Genomic DNA, 14,212 nt, shown 5'->3' with positions numbered 1-14,212 from the left:
TTGGAGAAAATTCCCTCAAACCTCAGGGCAGTTTCATCAATTAAGTTTATGTACTAATCAAAAATTTTTATTGACGTTTCAACAACGTTCGCAGTATCTTCACCAGGAGTAGCTTCCATCTCAAGAAACCACTTTTTTAGATCATTCATGAGAAGCAACTTGTAACCCATTAAAATTTGATTATGAAATTCAGTAATATCTTCAGGTTCCACATCTAATTCTATTTGTTTTACCATGTTTACCAAATCTGCAGTTACTTCCTCCACAACAATCTTGAACCTCTCTCAAAGTCAACCATGAAGGTTAGAATCAGCTTCTTCCAATCTCCTGTTAATGTTCATCTTTTGACCTCTTCTCACAAATCATGAATATTCTTAATGGCATCCAGAATGGTGAATCTTCTTCAGAAGGTTTTCAATTTACTTTGCCCAGATCCATCAACTCCATCATGATCTACAGCAGCTATAGCCTTAGAATATTTATTTCTTAGGTAATAAGACTTGAAAGTAAAATTACTTCTTGATCCATAGGCTGCAAAATGAATGTTGTGTTTGTGGGATAGAAACAACATTAATCTCTTTGACCATCTTCATCAGAAGTCTTAGGTGACTAGATACATTGTCAGTTGGCAGTAATATTTTGAAAGCAGTCTTTTTATTTTTTTTCCCTGAGTAGTAGGTCTCAGTAGTGGGCTTAAAAGATTCAGTAAATCAAGCTGTAAACAAATATGTTGTCATGTGGATTTTCATTGTTATATTTTAGAGCACAGGTAGAGTGAATTTTGCAGTATTCTTAAAGGTTCTTAGATTTTCAGCATGGTAAATGAGCACTGGCTTTAAAGTTACCAGCTGAAGTACCCCAAGAGTTAACCTGTCCTCTAAGACTATGAAGCCAGACATTAACTTCTCTTTTGCTATGAAAGTCTTATATTGCATCTTCTTCCAGTATAAAGCTGCTTCATCTATATTAAAAATCTGCTGTTTAGTGAATCTGCCTTAATCAATTATCTTAGCTAGGTCTTCTGGATAACTTGCTGTAGTTTCTACATTAGCACTTGCTGCTTAACCTTGTACTCTTACGTTAGCAGAGATAGCTTTTTGTTTTTCCCCCTAAAGCTTCATGAACCAGCTTCCACCAGCTTTACATTTTCTTCTGCAGCTTCCTCACCTTTCTCAGCCTTCAGAGAATTGAAGAGAGTTAGGGTAATTTTCTGTCTTTAGCTTAAGATATTATTGGGGCTGATTTAAGCTAGCCAAACCACTAAAACTTTCTCTATATCAGCAATAAGGCTGTTTCACGTTATCACTCTTATGTTCACTGGAGTAGCACTTTAATTTCCTTCAAGAACTTTTCCTTTGCATTGAACACTTGGCTTGTGTTTGTCACAGAGGTCGAGCTTTAGGTCTCTCTTGGCTTTCAACATGCCTTTCTGACTAATCTTAATTATTTCTAATTTTCTATTTAGAGTTAGGGACATGCAACTCCTTCTGTCCCTTGAACATGTAGAGGCCATTGCAGAGTTACTGATTGTCCTCATTTCCATATTGCTGTGTCTCTAGGAATAGGATTGGGTGGCCAGTGAAGAAGTAGAGAGGGAAGTAGAGAGGTGGGGAAATGGTCATTCCATGAAGCAGTCAGTACAGGTAAAATAGTTATCAGCTAAACTTGGCGTTCTCTATGGGCATGGATGTGGCACCCCAGAAATATTGCAATAGTAATGTCAAAAAGCACTAATTACAAATCGCCATAGCAGATATAATAATAATGAAAAAGCTGTAAATATTGCTGATTACCAAAATGTGTAACAGCAACACAAAGTAAACACATGTTGTGAGAAACATGGTACTGAGAGACTTCCTGGAAGCAGGGTTGCCACAAACCTTCAATTTGTAAAGAATAAAAAATATGTGAAGTGCAATAAAGCGAAGTGAAATGAAGGGAGGGATGCCTATACATATTGCTATACACATTTAAAACAAACTATCAATATTGTTGCCTCTCCTATCACTTTTTCTTTTGAGACAGTCTTGCTCTGTTGCCCCAACAGAAGTACAGCGGCATGGTCTTGGCTCACTGCAACCTCTGCCTGCCCAGTTCACATGATTCTCCTGCTTCTGCTTCCTGAGTAGCTGGGATTACCAGCACACTCCAGCCCCACCCAGCTAATTTTGTACTTTTAGTAGAGATGAGGCTTCACCATGTTGGACAGGCTGGTCTGGAACTCCTGATTGCAAGGGATCCACCTGCCCTGGCCTCCCAAATTGCTGGAATTACAGACGTGAGCCACTGCACCCAGAGTCTTATTAATTTCTAAGGAATTTGAAGATATTTATTTGGATATAATTCATTGAAAGAGTCTTTCTTTAGAATGAAATGTGAATCATACATTGCACAGGTTCTTCAATTCTCATCTTTGGAAAACTTGTTTGCTGTGTTTGTGTTAGGTCAGTCTGTGTCATCATCTGAATGTGTGTGCTTACCCCTGATTTGTATGTTGAAACCTAATTCCCGATATGATGGTGTTAAGAGTTTGGGCCTTTAAAGGTTTCTAGGTTAGGAGGGCAGAGCTCTCATGATAAGAACTATCTATCTATCTATTTAAACGTAGATATTCTTACAGATACATGTATATGTATACATATATATATAGACACACACAATATATTTCTCTTTTAATTTTTACAAAAGTTAGTGAGGTTGGTTTTATTACTTGCATTTTACAGTAAGAGTAATTGTACTAAACATCATTTGTTTTGCTGATTACTTTAACACTAACCTTGGTCAGAGGGGGATTCACTTCTATCCCTGAAGTGAAGGTGTCCTGGACATTGGATTCAGCAGTGAGTGGTGCTGTGGCTCTTCATCTATGGAAGAATGAAAGAGATTTAGTTGTTTTCTTTGGAAGTTTTGAGTTCAGCTCTTAATTTCCTGTTTCAAGCAGCTTCAAACTCTGGCAAATGCCTGGACAGGAACTGGCCATGTGCTTGTGGCAGAATCTCTCCCTCCATGGGGCCGTTACTTGCCAAGCACTATGAGACTGCAGAAAACTTCACTGTTTTTTAGCTTCCAACCAAACTCTTCACCCGCAGCCTAAAATAAGGCCTGTGTTTTAGGCCAAGGAAAATACGATTATGAGTTTGGCCTCATAGTTTCCATTTTCAAACGACAGCTCTGAGTGATTACCACAAGCTCTGCTGGTTTCTCTTCCTTTCAAGAGGAGTCTGTTTGCCTGGGTGCACCAGATCCCTTCACACCCAGATTCTGCAGTACTCCTAGGACAAAACGCCTGGTGCTTGCCAGCTCACCTACAAAGAACTCTTTCTTCTCTGGAATTCTTGTTCATCTCATCTCTGTTGTTTCATTGACTCTTACATGTCTTTACACATCTGATTTTTTAAAATTTATAGTTTTATAGTTTTTAAGGTTGCTGAACCAGAGTGTTGCTCAACATTGAAAGGAAATATTTTGATCTGTGATTATTTTATTTATTTTCTCATAAGCTCCATGATATATTAATTACCCAACATCTGGAAGGCCATAAAATTCCCTTCTTCTGCATACGTATTTTTCTCTATTTATGGATAAAAGCATCCCATTTTTAAATTCTGTCCTTCCTTCATTCTCCCAATCCTATAATCTTCTTTTTTTCATTTTCTCCTTTTTCTGGTCTTTACTACATCTATATCACATCAACTGCTCTCCAGACTATACTCTAAAGAGAAAAATTACGTTGTACTCTGTCACCTTTAATTGGATTAATGTTCCTAAATCTAGGTCCTCAAAACACTTTGGAAAATCAAAAGAAACATTTTATTATGTGGGTTTGTGAGGCTTCGAGTACATTATCCCACTGCTTTTCATTTCATTTTAATTGCCAGTTCTCGTTTCTTCCTACCTTTTTTTCTGTCTACCAATGATAAAATTTCAGTTTTCCTCAGATATCTATCCTACCTCTGTACCTGCTATTTCCAGAGATTACTGCTTTCAAGTATACTCTCAAGTTATTGTATGCACATGTAACCACATTCTTCTTGTTTCTCACCTTTCAGTAAAATAATATCCTGTTTCTATCTAAGCCTATTCTTTTCCTTTATTTCATGGATCAAAATTTCGCCTTCTCCCTCAGAGACCTACCTACATCTATTTTATTGCTTCCACCAAGAGCAATTTTCACTTCTGGATCTTTATTTTCAGTTTATAAGCATTCACAAACTCCTGGTAGTGACCTCACATATGTGTGTGTATATGTACTCTTTGTTAATTTTTTTTTCTAAGCGAATAATGGGGAAAGTAAGCTAATATGTTTGGTCTATAAATAATTATCACAAAAACAAGAAGAAATATATTTTGTAAATATAACAAATAAAAATATATTTTGTAAATAAAAGACAATAAAAGTAATTAGATAAATGTTAATTTATTTATTTATACATTATGGCTCATGTTAAAATCATAATGTATTAGTATCTCTTGGCCCTGATACCTTGTCAGAAGTATTTCTTTTCAGAGGAGTATATGTAACAGGATTTCATGAATGAGAATGTATTTCAGGCAAGATATAATACAAACTGTTAGCAGTATTTAAGTCTGAGAATAGAATTCATAATTTCTAATTTGTATTTTATATATATCTAAGACAAATACTATTTTTAAAAGATTTTTGTAAGTACTAAAAATGTGAGCTTATTTATTATTATTATTACTTGGCTGTTTGTGGATTTAATGGCAGGGGATTGAGGTCAGGAGGGGTCCCAGCTGCTGCTTCTGCTTTTCTTGTAATAGGGAGGCCACCTATGAGTAGTATGGGGTGGACTTGGAGTGCAGAGTTGGTGGGACAGGGGACATCCAGGAGGCTCGAGATGTTGCTGATGACGAGGAATGTCAAGTGGCACTGAAGCTGGCTGGCAAGGCCACAGGCAGGTTCTCTCACATGGGCGCTCACCCCTTTCCTCCCCGCCGCATCCCTCTCTCCTGCCCAGGCCCCACTCTCCTGAGGGATGAGGGGGAGGGCACCCATTACTGGACAGAGGAATGGGCGCCCTCCTTCTTCCTTCTATGGGGCTGGAGTGAGGGAGGAGGCTGGCTCAGGCAGGGTATATGGGGCCCAGGATGGTGACAGCATGAGTCTTGAGTGCTTGGCAGCTGAGGAATGTAGGGGTGTCGGGTAGTGGCAGCAATGAGTGGGCGGGCCAGGGTGACCCGAGCCCAAGGCCAGGATTGAATGCAGCTGAGGCCAATGGTCCCAGAGTCCTCCCTCCCGACTCCAGTGGGGGTTGGGTAATCAGGAAGGAGGATGGCTTATGGTGGGGGTGGAGGGGGGCGCCCAGGGCTCAGAGCTTGTGGGGGTTCACCCACTTGAAGGTACCCTCGTGCTTGAAACCCACTCTCTTCATCAGCTCATCTGCCTCTGCGGAACTCGGCTGCCATAGACGTAGGGGATGGGCTGGGGCTTCTGCTGCTCCATCTGGTGCAGCAATGGGGTGAAGATCCGCCAGGCCTCCTGGAGCTCGTTGCTGCAAAGGAAGTACATCTGGCTCCCACAGAAGACGTCCAGGAGGAGGCGCTCCTAGGTGCCAGGGAGCTTCCAGTTCTTCCATCTGTTGCCATAGGTCAGGTCCAGCTCCTACTCCTCGGGGATGAAGAACATGCTCGGCTTCTTGGTCATCATCTTGATGTATATGGCCTCGTGGGGCCGCATGCGGATCACCAGCTCATTGCGCCTGCACTGCTGGTGGAAGATGTCACCAGCCACCTTGCGGAACTGCAGCCTCACCTCGGCCTTGTGCTCATTAACGGCCTTGCGATAGCGCAGGATGAAGGGCACCCCATCCCACCTCTAGTTCTCCAGGTAGAGGATGACGGCAAAGATGGTGGTGGTGGACCCGTGAGGCACCAGGGGGGCATCTGGTATCCTTTGGTGGCCTTGCCCTCTCCCTCGGGGTTCCTCACGTACTGGCCCAGGACTACGTTGTTTGCCTGTACCCCTGAGATGCATTTCAACACCTTGACCTGCTCATCACGGACATCATCCGAGTTGGTGGAGGTGGGCTTCTCCATGGCCACAAGACACAGCATCTGCAGGAGGTGGCTCTGCATCATGTCCCAGGTGATCCCAAATTCATCGAAATAGCCTCTGTGACCCTCAGTGCCAAAGGGCTCCTTGAAGGTGAGGATCACGCAGGTGATGTGGTCTCGGTTCCAGATGGAGTTGAAGATCCTGTTGGCAAATCTCAGCACCATGAGGCTTTGCACCATTTCCTTGACCAGGTAGTGGTCGATGCGATAGATCTGGTCCTCGCGGAACAGGGAGGAGATATGGTTGGACAGCCGCTCGGAGCTCTGCAGCTCCCTCCCGAAGGGCTTCTCCACGATGATGCAGTTCCAGCCTGTCTGGCTCATGCAGGACTTGTGGATGTTCTTGGTGATGGCCTCATAGACCGTGGAAGGCAAGGCCAGGTAGAAGAGCTGGTTGGCCTGTGATCCCCGGTGGAAGGCGTTCATGTGGCTGTTGAGGTGCTAGTCGGAGGCTGCATCATTTTACTGGCCGGCCACATAGGAGTTGCGGGTAAAGAAGTCCTCCAGCTTGAGCTCCTCCTCTGCGTTGGCCTTGAAGAAGGGCTCACTTTGCTTGCGGATGTCAGCCACTGTGAGGCGGGAGCGGGCGTAGCCCATGAGGAAGGTATTTTCCAGCAGAATGCCATCCCGGAACAGCCACCAGATGGAGGGGTAGATCTTCCTCCTGGCCAGCTCACCTGATGCACCCATCATGATGACTATGCGTGTATCCGACTGATGGAAGGCATTGTCCCCGGAACAGCTCTTCCCAGAGGATCCCTCACACCTGGGTCCGGCTCAAGGCCACCTGCTCGGCCATGATGCTGTCTGCACTTCGTCGCTGCTGCCCTCCATGCTGGCAGCTTGGAAGTGCACGGCCATTTAAAAAAATGTGAGGATCTTATGACATCAAGTTGTATACATGGAATACACACCATAAAATTTACTTTAAAATATATATGCCTTTCAAAAGAAAAAGAGAAGGAATCTTTATTCAAACCCATGTCCTTCTGAAATATAACGTGATTTTTATCTTTTTATTCTTAAATTGCTTATTCAACATTTATAACTCAAATAAAAATCGATTTCCACATCTACCACTTCTAATCAAATTATTCCTACTCATGTTGAACATTGTCTTTCAGAACATCCCTGTACTAAATGACCCTCTTTCAAAAAAAATTTTGGTACATCATTCTATCCTTCTTATACCATTGTTCCTTCTATCACACTATTGTTTATTTTGCTGTAATCCTTTTCCCTTCCCTTTGCTTTTTAAAAATATCATCCAGTTGTCTCCCTTAACCCTCCCATGTGTAGGAATCCTCCCCTGCCACACCCACCACTATCTTCCTTTTCCCACAATATATGCTCTCAGAGAGGCAGTTGCTGGTTGCACACTATGCTTTCCTGGAAAAAGAAGGGCTCACAGTCCCTGAACTTGTGAGTCTCCTTACCCTGCTATTCTGTATGCCTCGGGTCATGGAAGCAATGACTCACAAATTCTGCATGGCTACCAAGGCCTCCCTGATACCAGATGGAACAAACCTGTACCTTCTAGTATATCCCCCCACTTTTTTTTTCAAGTCTGTTCAATTCTGAGTGCCTCTGGAAATTCTCCTTTAAAATATTCAAACTGATAATCTTTTTTTTGTTTTTTTTCCTTTCTGAGATGGAGTCCAGAGTCTCGCTCTTATGGCCCAGGCTCGAGTGCAGTGGTGCAATCTTGGCTCACTGCAACCTCCACCTCCTAGGTTCACGCTTTTCTCCTGCCTCAGCCTTCTGAGTAGCTGGGATTACAGGGGCTGACCACCATGCCAGGCTAATTTTTGTACTTTTAGTAGACATGGGGTTTCTCCATGTTGGCCAGACTGGTCTCAAATTCCTGACCTCAGGTGATGCACCCACCTCTGCCTCCCAAAGTGCTGGGATTAAGGCATAACCCACTGCACCCAACCAGTATATACCTTTTATGGGAAAGTGGTTGGCCTCCGCTCAGTTTAGTATTTTATCAGATTCCATGGTGTTGAAAGGGTAAGTTTTTACCCTACCTCATGGCTACCTGGGGAGTCTCTTGAGATTACTTGAATGAATTCTTATGTTTTGTGCACAGTATTGAACCCAGGAATGTGACAACACTCAGTGAAGAGTTGCTGCTTTTCATCCCTTCTGCTTTCATCCCTTAAATGAGACTTTTCTGATAGAAGACCAGACCCAAATGACACAACTGGCCAAACCTTAGGCAGCTATCAGTGCTAGATGGCCTGGCTAATCAGGCCCACCTGAACATTTTTACAGATTCTTGGGCCACTGCATGAAAGTTACCTCCATTAAGGTGATGAATTCTGGAAATCTCCTGCCTTATAGAAATCCAAAATATAAATCAATTTAACAAACAACACAACATAGGCTAAATATACTAAAGCCAAGATATAAGATCTCACCCAAACACGTTTATCTATTTCAGAATTCTAAATATTATTCATGTGACCAAGACACTCATTTCACTTATCAAAATACATAATGCAGAGATCTTAATAAGACATTCATTGGGAACTTTCACCTTCCTTACCTGCCCCAGGATGCAGGCATTGTAGAGCATTTCACTTATCAAAATACACAATGCCAACATCTTAATAAGGCATTCAATGGGAACTTTCATCTTCTTTATCCACTCAGGATGAAGGCATCATAGAGCATCATAATGGCTGATTTAAACATATCCAAATTCAACTAACTGCAATATGGCATGTTACAGTCAGCAGTCAAAAAGCAAGGTTGAAACATAATAAAGAATCTGTAACCATGTTTTCATAGTTGACTTTATCAGTTTTTGATTTTGTAATTCCTTCTTTCCCTTGTTCCCCACAAATGTACAAGCTGATGAGAAAGCCTAGCTTCTCTGTCCTTTGCTGCTGATGAAAGAATCACATCGTCTTAGCCCCTGCCCATGCAGAGGACCTCTTACCGCGAGTCATACCCCTCTTCATAACAAAAATCTTAAGCCATTCTTCTTTCTTTAGACATTTTGAGATACCTTCCTGTTCCTTTAGACATCAGTTATATATACAGAAAACCTTTTCCTATCCTCCTGGTGTGAGCATGTAGCAACATCAGTCTCAACATCTGAACTGAATTTTTGATGTACGAGTATCCATCCTGCCTTTCCAGCAGGGCAGAACAGAGTATTAACAGAATGCTATGTATATTAGATAAGTTAAAATATGTGAAGCACTTAGGACAATGTCTGGCCTATAGCCAACATTCACCCTACCATGTAAGTTATTTTATTAGTAAATGCCATGCAACACTCCTCTCCCTCCCAGTGTTTTGACATCTTAAACACTATATTAAGGTAAATGTGGTTTCCAGCAAGAAGCATAAGCAGTTACAAAATGATTTCTTAACTTTTGAAGCAGTCAATCACTCTTGGGAGAATATTAAGATATATGATTGAAACTACAGTAGCAGTAATAAAACAGTCATGTATCTTTCACATAGTATCCTAACCCCACTTGAAAAGTGTTAATGTAAATTATGTACATATGCAGCTTTGTGGCCTATTATGTACAGCTCAGCCTACTAATTCCAGTTTTCCAGCTTTGCTATTCCAAATTTCTGACATAAGTCCTGACCATCCGATATATTATAGGAACTGGAACAGCTATTGACCTCAGAGCAATTATTCTTTTAGCCATAAAGCAAATGTAGAGAATTTCTGGTTTTACTTACTGTGAGAATGTCCCTGCTCTCACATTCTTTAGTGCCCATGCTAAATAAGGCTGTAATAACAGAGAAGCTCACTTTGCCACAGTGTTGACATATCCAGCTGAATTACCTACAAACTGACTCAATATGCTTTTTCCTTTCTTTCTGAAATGATCAGGTGAAGCAAAAAATTTAGATTGGTTTGCTCAAGATTCCTTCTAACTCTCTTCCAGTATGCTAGGATTCTGGCCATGATATATATTGTGCTAAGCAGTTTCACTGGTACATGACTTGAATTTGTAATTGGGTCATGGAGACAGTGAGGAAGGCAAAATGCATCAAGTTTGCTGATATGAATCAGGTCACAGTGGATGTGACTCTGGGACCAGAAGCAGTGATGACATCTTCTTATCTCAATAGGCAGCTTTTATATACAACTTTTTACACAAAGTAGGCTCTTCTGTTTGATAGCTTCATTCTGTAGTGTAGCAATGGGGCAATGGAAGAATTTCCTGAATATTTAATTTAGTATGTATCATTGCCCCCCCCAGATCTCTTAATATTAGATTAATAACTTATTTTATAGTAACAATTATCTCTCCTTAAAATTAGCTAAAGTGAATTGTCTTTTCAGTAGTGATAGATCTGTCTGATCATTTAAATTTTCAGGTTAAAAATTTTCACTTGTTCAGGAAGTTTCTGTAATTTTTTTCAATCATTTAACCATCCATAAGTCTCATGCTGCAAAAATATCAGATACAGAATCTGCCTTTTCAATTCGCTGTTTAAAGCCTAAATTAATTTTGCAGCTTCACAATAAATGCTGAGTGACCATCAAGATATTAATTGGAACAAGACTGAACATGGAAAATTGGAATAGGGTTTTCAGTGAAAATTGGGAACACTATGAATAAAGCAAATTAAAAAATCCTTCTAAACCTTTTGTTGACAACAGAAACTGATCTGTTTCCTTTTTCTATATACGTGTTATCATTTTATTTTAAACAACACATATTTTTATCTAAATCCAACACATATTTTTATCTAAATCTTACTGTAGGAATTCTACACCCTCTGCCATGGTTACATTGAGACAAATGTCCTGAACTACGATGAGAGTTAGATAAGAGTATGTCCCAGGGGAACAGAACAAGGTCTGGCACCAAAGTAGAAGACAGAGGCTCAGGCTAAGGGGGAAATAAGTCAAACTTAGATAAAACTATTTTTATATGGAAGTACTTAAAATTAATCTTTAAACATGTGGATTCAAGAGTGGGAATGTTTCAAATTGTTTGCTAAAGTGAATAGAGTGTGTATTTCATACCTATGCTAAATGAAGTTGAGATGTCAGATATTATTTGTTGAAAATTAGGAGGAATCTAAGACTTAAGAAGATAGAAGTAGTGAAGGACTTTTACCTTCACTGCTTCAACAACTTACCTCAAATCAACAACTTACCTCAAAATATCTGTGAGGGTGTCAGATGACATCCCCTTGCACTATGTAATGACAAATGCATTGTTGTGAAGAAAAGTAGTGTCTATGAAGAGTTGTCTAGCAATTTCTTCTTTAAGTCACAGATGAAAGTGGAGAATTCTGCCATTAAAATAGTTCTAAAAATTTCAGAAAGAATAATGAAAACACACTGTGACAGAGGCCAAATGACAACATTTAATTATGAGTGGCAAAGTAGCCTATACGGTTAGACTTTGTTTCCCCACACAAATCTCAGCCTGAATTATAATGCCATAATCCCCATAATCCCCATTTGTTAAGGGATAAACAAGGTGGAGGTAATTGAATCATGGAAGCAGTTTCCCCCATGTTGTTTTCATAATACTGAGTGAGTTCTCAAGAGATCTGATGGTCTTATAAGAGGCTTTTCCTTTTTCATCTGGCACTTCTTCCTGCCACCTTGTGAAGAAGGCACCTTGTTTCCCCTTCATCTTCTGCCATGATTGTCAGTTTCCTGAGGCCTCCTCAGCAATGCTGAACTGTGAGTTAATTAAACTTCTTTCCCTTATTTATTACCCAGTCTCAGGCAGTTGTTTATAGCAGTATGAAAACAAAATAATACAGTAAATTGGTACAAAGAGTAAGATGCTTCCATAAAGATATCTAGAAAGGTCAAAATGACTTTGGAACTAGAACAGGCAGAGGGTGGGAACAGTCTGGAGGCTTAGAAGAAGACAGTGAAAAAGTTTGGAACTTCCTGGAGACCTGTTTAATGGCTTTGACCAAAATGCATGATATGGACAATGAATCCAGACTGAGGTGGTCTCAAATGAAGATAATGAACTTGTTGGGAACTTGAGCAAAGGCTACTCTTGCTATACTTTAGCAAACAGATTGTGGCATTTTGCCCCTGCCCTGGAGATATGTGAAATTTTGAACTTGAGAGAGATGATTTAGGGTGTCTGGTGGAAGAAATTTCAAAGTAGCAAAGCATCCAAGATGTAACTTGGGGGCTCTTAAATGCATTCAGTTTTATGCATTCACAAAGAGATGGTTTGGAATTGGAACTTATGCTCAAAAAGGAAGCAGAGCATAAACGTTTGGAAAATTTTCAGTCTGCAATGAAATAGAAAAGAAAAACCCATTTTCTGAGGAGAAATTCAAGGAGGTTACAGAAATTTGCGTAAGTAACAAGGAGCCAAAACCTCTTTCCTTTTAAATTATCCAGTCTCATGTAGTTCCTTATAGCAGAAAAAAAAAAAAAAACTAAACTAAAACAGTGGTCCTGGACCACTTAACAGAAAGAAGAACTAGAGTGGTAATCATAATCTTTTAATTAGATGGCTTCTCTTTGGTAACAAACTAATAATAAAGACCCTGGAAATGAAATATACAGTATGTTTTATTGGCACCATAGAAAATAACATAAAGTGGTATAAAAAAGTCCTCGCTTGAATCTACAGGGAAATATTAACACTTAAGATAATTAATTCTATAGATGCTTATAATATCTTCTTTGTAAACCCAAAATAAAGTAATGAAAAATACATTAAAAATAATAGCCTGGAAGAAAAATAAAGAACAAGAGATATGATAATAGCAACAAAATTTGAAAGTTGGTTAGTAGATAATTAAGAGAGTATTATAATAGTAGTGGATAAAGCTGCAAGCCCAATTTACAATAAAGAATCCTCAGAAGCCTCCAGAAACAACACAGAGAGTTATGTCTGCCACTGGTCTGAGGGAACTGTGTTAAGTAAGGAGACTTCAGTGATTTTTTATTAAAAAGCACTTAGATTCATGTGTTCCCTTTTCAGTTTATGATACTGGATGATTATATCCCACTACAACATTTTGGAAAGTTACTTTCTAAGTTATGATTCATCACATAAAAGGGAACTTCCATGAGATTATCAGAAACGTATCAGCAAAAAAGCATTACAGGCCAGAAGGGAGTGGAATAATATATTCAAAAAGCTGTTAGAAAAAATATAAACCTGTCAAAACAGAATATTGTATCTGACAAAACTCTCCTATAAAAAAAGAAATAAAAAATTAGACTTTTCTACATAATCAAGCCAAAAGTGTTTGTTACCATGTTACCTTTTCTAGAAGAAATGTTAAAGAGAGTCTTTCAAGTTGCAATGAAAGTCCAGTGGACAGTGGAACAAAGTCATATAAAATATAAGATTCTCTGGGAAAAGAAAACAAATGAAGAAATACATTAATCTGTACTATAGTAATTTTGGTTTATATAATATAAATAGCAAAGCATTTAAAATAAGAAATTTATGAAAATGGGTATATAATATATAAAGATGTAATTTTGACATGAATAACATAGCATGTGGGTGTCCAGCTATAAGAAAGAAGAGTTTTCATATGTGATTGAAGTTAATTTGTTCTCAGTTTAAAATACATTGCTATAACTTTAAGATATTGTATGTAATTGCTATTGTAACCACAAAGAAAATATCTTTGACTATTCATAAGATGACATGAAAAGGATATCAAAGTACAGCACTACAATTAAATCAGTGAAATCGTAAAAGATGCCAGTATGAGAGAAAAGGAGGTACAAAAGCTTATAAGATCTACAGGAAACAATTAACAAAGTGGCAAGAGTAAGTCTTTCTTTAACAGTAATTAATTTAAATTTAATTGGATTAGAATCCCCAAACAAAAATTGTGGATCATCTGAATGGATTTTATAAAATGAAAACAAAAAACGTATTCAAATGTAAGTTGTCTACAACAGACTCATTTTAGATCTAAGGACACACATAGGTTGCAAGCAAAAAGATGGGAAAAATCAATCTATTTATATGATAACCAAAACATACCAGGAACAGCTATATCAGACAAAAATACACTTAAACATTTTTATAACAGACAAAATGATATATAATGATAAAAGGGTCAATTCACCAGTAAGATGTAACAATTATGAATATTTATATACTAAACCTAAATATATCAAACTATTTTGACAAAA

General features: G+C 39.1%; 1 long non-coding RNA gene and 1 pseudogene across 2 annotated transcripts in view; both read right to left on the bottom strand.

Annotated features, from left to right (window-relative positions):
* LOC144577861 (uncharacterized) overlaps positions 1-14,212 on the bottom strand; it is a 70,949-nt gene that overhangs the window by 31,901 nt on the left and 24,836 nt on the right. For both annotated transcript variants that reach the window (XR_013522636.1, XR_013522630.1), the window contains 3 exons: positions 13,321-13,411; positions 11,221-11,375; positions 2,777-2,864 (listed from right to left, as the gene is read on the bottom strand). This is a non-coding gene — a long non-coding RNA (uncharacterized LOC144577861). The remainder of the gene's footprint in view (positions 1-2,776; positions 2,865-11,220; positions 11,376-13,320; positions 13,412-14,212) is intronic.
* LOC144578970 (glucose-6-phosphate 1-dehydrogenase pseudogene) lies at positions 4,454-9,528 on the bottom strand (annotated as a pseudogene).

The sequence above is a fragment of the Callithrix jacchus genome, chromosome 1, assembly GCF_049354715.1.
Source record: "Callithrix jacchus isolate 240 chromosome 1, calJac240_pri, whole genome shotgun sequence".
Taxonomy (NCBI): domain Eukaryota; kingdom Metazoa; phylum Chordata; class Mammalia; order Primates; family Cebidae; genus Callithrix; species Callithrix jacchus.
This window is presented reverse-complemented; position numbering and strand designations above follow the sequence as displayed.